General features: G+C 43.6%; 1 pseudogene; it reads left to right on the top strand.

The window, feature by feature from the left end:
* Window positions 1-663: 663 nt before the first annotated feature.
* On the top strand, window positions 664-3396 carry LOC150006474 (hexokinase-1 pseudogene; annotated as a pseudogene).
* Window positions 3397-5828: the final 2432 nt, after the last annotated feature.

Raw genomic sequence — 5828 nt, 5'->3', positions numbered from 1 at the left:
CCGGGAGCAGCTGCTTTGCCTCTGCATGTAAGTTTCTTCTATAAAGCTCTTATGAATTTGAGTACGGCTATGCTATGTGTCAGTTCTTCAGAATCAATCCTGAATTTAGACTTTGGGGGCTCTCACCAACAAAGGTCTTTTTCATAAATGTACTCAGTTAATTAGAAATCTATATGGAATTTTTGGAAATCTTAGTGTCTACCTCAACCATACATAAAAATCAAATCCAGGTGGAGTGTAGTTCTAAAGTTAAAAAGAAAAACAAAAATACTAATAGAAAATCCTATGAAACATCATTGTGGTCTTAAGGTAGGAAAAAATTTCTTATTCGGGACAGAAAGAATAATACATATTCATATAGGAAATTATTGTTAAAATTGACATTATCAAAATTAAGAACTTGTGTACTGAAAGACATTAAATGAGCAAAAAAGCAAGCTTCAGTGCAAGGTTATCAGGCTTGTATCCAGAATATATGAAGGACTATAAATTAATAAGACAGGAAAAATCAACAGAAAATTAAGTAAAATATTTTACTAGAAACTTTACAAATATATATACCAGCCAGTAAATAAACATCTGAAAAGTCATTCAGCCTCCTGAATGACTGCGGAGGACAGATGCTTGCCCCATGCCTGCCTCCCTGCTCCCCCGACTGACAGCATGATTGCCGTGCAGCTCCTGGCCTATTACTTTACCGAGTTGAAGGATGACCAGGCCAAAAAGATTGACAAATATCTCTATGCCATGTGGTTCTCTGATGAAACTCTGATAGATATCATGACTCGTTTCAAGGAGATGAAGAATGGTCTTTCCTGGGATTTTAATCCAATGGGCTCAGTCAAGATGTTGCCAACATTTTTAAGGTCCATTTCTAATGGTTCAGAAAAGGGAGATTTCATTGCCCTGGATCTTGGTGGGTCTTCCTTTCGAATTCTGCGGGTGCAAGTGAATCATGAGAAAAAAACAGAATGTTCACATAGAGTCTGAGGTCTATGACACCCTAGAGAACATCATCCATGGCAGTGGAAGCCAGCTTTTTGATCATGTCACCGAGTTCTGGGAGACTTCATGGATAAAAGAAAAACCAAGGACAAGAAATTACCTGTGGGACTCACATTTTCTTTCCCTTTTCAACAATCAAAATAGATAAGGGCATTCTGATCACCTGGACAAAGCAATTTAAAACAAGCGGAGTGGAGGGAGCAATGTGATGAAGCTGCTTAACAAGACCATCAAAAAGTGTGGGGATTCTGATGCCAACATTGTGGTTGTGGTGAATGACACGGGTGGGGACCATGATGACTTGTGGCTATGATGACCAGCAGTGTGAAGTTGGCCTCATCATTGGTACTGGCACCAATGCTTGCTACATGGAAGAGCTGAGGCACAATGACCTGGTGGAAGGCAACAAGGTGAAGACGTGCATTAACACTGAGTGGGGCGCCTTCTGGGACGATGGGTCCCTGGAAGACATCCACACTGAGTTTGAGTGCGAAAGAGACCAGGGGTCTCTGAACCCTGGAAAACAGCTGTTTGAGAAGATGTCAGTGGCATGTACCTGGGGGAGCTGGTTCGACTGATCCTGGTCAAGATGGCCAAAGAGGGCCTTTTATTTGAAGGGCAGATCACCCCACAGCTGCTCACCAGAGGGAAGTTCAACACCGGTGATGTGTCAGCCATTGAAAAGAATAAGAAAGGCCTCCACAATGCCAAAAAAATTCTAACCTGCCTGGGAGTGGAACCACCTCCTGACGACTATGTTTCAGTCTAGCACGTGTGCACCATTGTCTCCTTCCACTTTGCCAACCTGGTGGATGCAAGCTGGGTGCCATCTTGAATCACCTCCAAGATAACAAGGGCATTCCCAGGCTATGGACCATGGTTGGTATCGACAGGTCTCTTTACAAGATGCACCCACAGTATTCCTGGCATTTCCACAAATCTCTGAGGCACTCGGTGCTTGACTGCAATGTGTGTTCCTCCTGTTGGAGAGTGGCAGTGGCAAGGGGGTAGCCATGGTAAGCACAGTGGCCTACTGCCTGGCTGAGCAGCACTGGCAGATAGAGGAGACCCTGGCCCACTTCCACCTCACCAAGGAAATGCTGCTGGAGGTGAAGAAGAGGATGCAGACTGAGATGGACATGGGGCTGAAGAAGCAGACAACCATAAGGCTGTGGTCAAGATTCTGTCCTCCTTTGTCTGGAGCACTCCCGATGGGACTGAGCGTGGTGACTTCTTGGCCCTGGATCTTAGAGGAATAAACTTCTGCATCCTGCTGGTGAAAATCCGTAGTGGGAAAAAGAGAATGGTGGAAATGCACAACAAGATCTATGCCATTCCCATTGAGACCATGCAGGGCACTGGAGAAGAGCTGTTTGACCACATTGTCTCCCGCATCTCCAACTTCCTGGACTACATGGGGATCAAAGGCCCCAGGATGCCTCTGGGCTTCACACTGCAAGCAGAAGAGCTTGGATGAGGGAATCTTGATTACTTGGACGAAGGGGTTTAAGGCAACTGACTGCGTTGGGCACGACGGAGCCGCCTTACCGGGGGAGGTGGTAGAAAGGAGAGAGGAGTTTGATCTGGACATGGTGGCTGTAGTCAATGACACAGTGGGCACCATGATGACTTGTGCTTATGAGGAGCCCCCCTGTGAGATTGGACTCATTGTAGGGACTCGCAGCAATACCTGCTACATGGAAGAAATGAAGAACATGGAAATGCTGGAAGGGAATGAGGGGCGAATGTGTAACAACATGGAGTGGGATGATTTTGGGGACAACAAGTGTTTGGATGATATCAGAACAAACTATGACAGAGTGGTGGATGAATATTCTCTAAACGCTGGCAAACAGATTTGAGATGATCAGCGGCATGTATCTGGGTCAAATTGTTCACATCTTGATTGACTTCACCAAGAAGGGGTTCCTCTCCTGGGGGCAGATCTCTGAGCCACTGAAGACTCATGGCATCTTTCAGATCAAGTTTCTCTCTCAGACTGAGAGTGACTGGTTAGCACTGCTCCAGGTCCGGGCCATCGTCCAGCAGCTGGGCCTGAGTAGTACCTGCGACGACAGTATCCTCATCAAGACCGTGTGCAGGGTGGTGTCCAAGAGGGCTGCGCAGCTGTGTGGTGCAGGCATGGCTGCCGTGGTAGATAAGATCCGGGAAAACAGAGGGCTGGACCAAATCAATGTGACCGTAGGGGTGGATGGAACACTCTACAAGCTTCCTTCTCACTTCTCTAGAATCATGCACCAAACCATGAAGGAACTGTCAACAAAGTGTAATGTGTAATGTGTCCTTCTTCCTGTCCGAAGATGGTAGTGGCAAGTGGGCCACCTTCACACCACAGTGGGGGTGTGGCTCTGGGAAGAGACCAGCAGCTAAGAGGCCTGGACCCCTAGCCTGCTGCCCTTCCAGCACTTACTTCTCTCTCCAAGCAGGGACCTCCATTCTTCCAGCAAGCCATGCTGGAAGACGCCAGCACCAGAGCCTGCCACTGCCACAGCAGGGAGGAAAATAAAAGCCAGCTAATGGCTCATAACGTAGGGTACAAAATAGAGTGTGTGCTGTTGATAATCTCTCTCACCTCTGGGTCTCTCCTCACCTGCCCCGCCACTCTGCGTGATTGATTTCAACCTGGCCATATGGCCCCTACATGTGAAGTTTCGTGGCGTCCATTTCTAATGTATGCATTTGTCCAACAGTTATTTATTGGCCTGAGATGAAAAGTCACACCATCTGACAGACCTTAAGAGCATCCGTAGCCTGTCCTTGGGGATGAATCCCCTGTGTGAAATGTATTATCACCAGCAGACACTGCTGGGGCTCCTCCCCGGGATGCTCACCGCTTCCTTCTGTCCCAGAACCCACTGCTGTCTGGTGTCACAAGGTTCCCATCAGGCCATGTCAATGCCACTGGATTGTGTGTCTGTGGACGTGGTCATAGCCACATTGTGACTGCCTTGCATTCTGTCTTCGGGTGGGGGGAGGTGGCAGTCCTGTGGCAAAGTGTCTTGCTTCTATTTGCCTAAAAGGAACCAATCAACACAATAGTGCCCTCATTGGAATGTCCCATCACGTCTGTGAGCCATGTCGTATGACCTAGTAAACTTTGTACCAACTCAAAAAAAAAAAAAAAAAAGTCATTCAACCACATTGTCATTAGGTAAATGCAAATCATAGCCACAGTGAGACACCATTTTATACCCACTCACAAGGCAAAAAATAAGTGACAAAATCAAACTTAGGGAGCATCATCAACTCCCCCAGACTGCTGGTGGATGTGTTAATTAGTGCAATTACTTTGGAAAACAGTTTGATGTTACTTCCTAAGGTGAACACATGCACTCTGTAAACCAGTAATTCCACTTCTACATGATGTGTCACATGCACCAAGAGATATACACATGAATGTTCATGGTAGCATTCATCCTACGAATCCAATCAGGAAACAACCCAAATGTCTATTACCAGAAGAATAAATAAATAAAACATGTCATATTTGTACAATAAAGTAATATGCAACAATGAAATGAACAAAATGAAATTATAGGTATATTTAGCAACATGGATACCTTTCAAAAACAAAATATTGAGTGGGAAAAAAGGAAATAAGAATATATCCACTATAATTCCTTTTATAAAAGTCTCCAAATAGACTAAACTAAGTTATAAGTCTTAGGAATCAGGACACTGGTTATTTATGGGGACCAACACAGGGTACAGAAACAGTGACTGAGATGGGGCACCAAGGAAACTGCTGAAATACTTCATGTGCTCCATACCTTGACTCAGGTACTGTGAGTTTATGAGTAGTTGTGATAATTCATTGAGTTCACTAAGCATTTCTATTGTGCACTTTTTTGTATGACTATAATTCTTTGCAACAACACAAAAATACATTTTATAAAGTATTGCTAAGATATTATTATTTAATATTATATTTTTCTAAAAATAAAATACAGAACAAAAGGATCAAATACTTCTTTCCTCATCCCTAAAGGGGATTTTTTTCTAGCCTTCCTCAGTGTATCTGGCATATCAGATATCAGGTCTACCATCCCAGGCAATCATGGGGACAAAAACATTGCTTGCCAGAAAAAAAGAACAACTCCTTCTTTCCATTGTGGAATCCAGAGATGTCTGCTTTATTTTACTCCAGGGAGCTCCAAAACAATGGGCAACAGTGGCTGAAGAGAACAGCACAGAGAGGCATCCAGAGGGACAACAGTCTGCCCTATCTGGTTTGGCTGATCTGTGGAAACTCCTCTAATAGACTATTCCTATTCATTCTCTCATCAAGAATTGACCTGTATAAATCTGCCATTCATTGCTATAAATGGAGATACTATTCTATTGCTTCATGTATGAATTACCCACTTTCCCCAGCCAAAACCTCTGAAGGCTAACCCAATGCCAGGTTGGGGTTTGGGGAAAACCTGAAGTCATTTATCTTTTGATCTACTTACTGAAAATCCTTGTTACTGAACAATGCAAACCTCACAAATAACAAAGGTTTGTAGATAAGCAGAGGGATTTGAAAGATGTTACAATGGGGGCTGCAATAGTCAAATGTCCATCAGTTATAGCAACAGCCATAATTAAATAAAGATACATATTGGAAGAAAAAAAATCATTTTTCCTTTTTTCTGGAGCAAATGTATTATGGTCACATATACAGTGCAGATTTTTTTTTTTTAACACATGGACATATTTTTGCAATAGAAAATAGGAAGTTTGAGGTTTATGTGGATATATAAAATATATACTTATGTGGGTTTATATAAGGTATTTTTTTTAAATGTATTCAATATGGG

The sequence above is a fragment of the Furipterus horrens genome, unplaced genomic scaffold, assembly GCF_987537825.1.
Source record: "Furipterus horrens unplaced genomic scaffold, mFurHor1.1.pri manual_scaffold_6, whole genome shotgun sequence".
NCBI lineage: Eukaryota > Metazoa > Chordata > Mammalia > Chiroptera > Furipteridae > Furipterus > Furipterus horrens.
The sequence above is the reverse complement of the archived record's forward strand: the minus strand, read 5'-3'. Positions and strand labels throughout refer to the sequence as shown.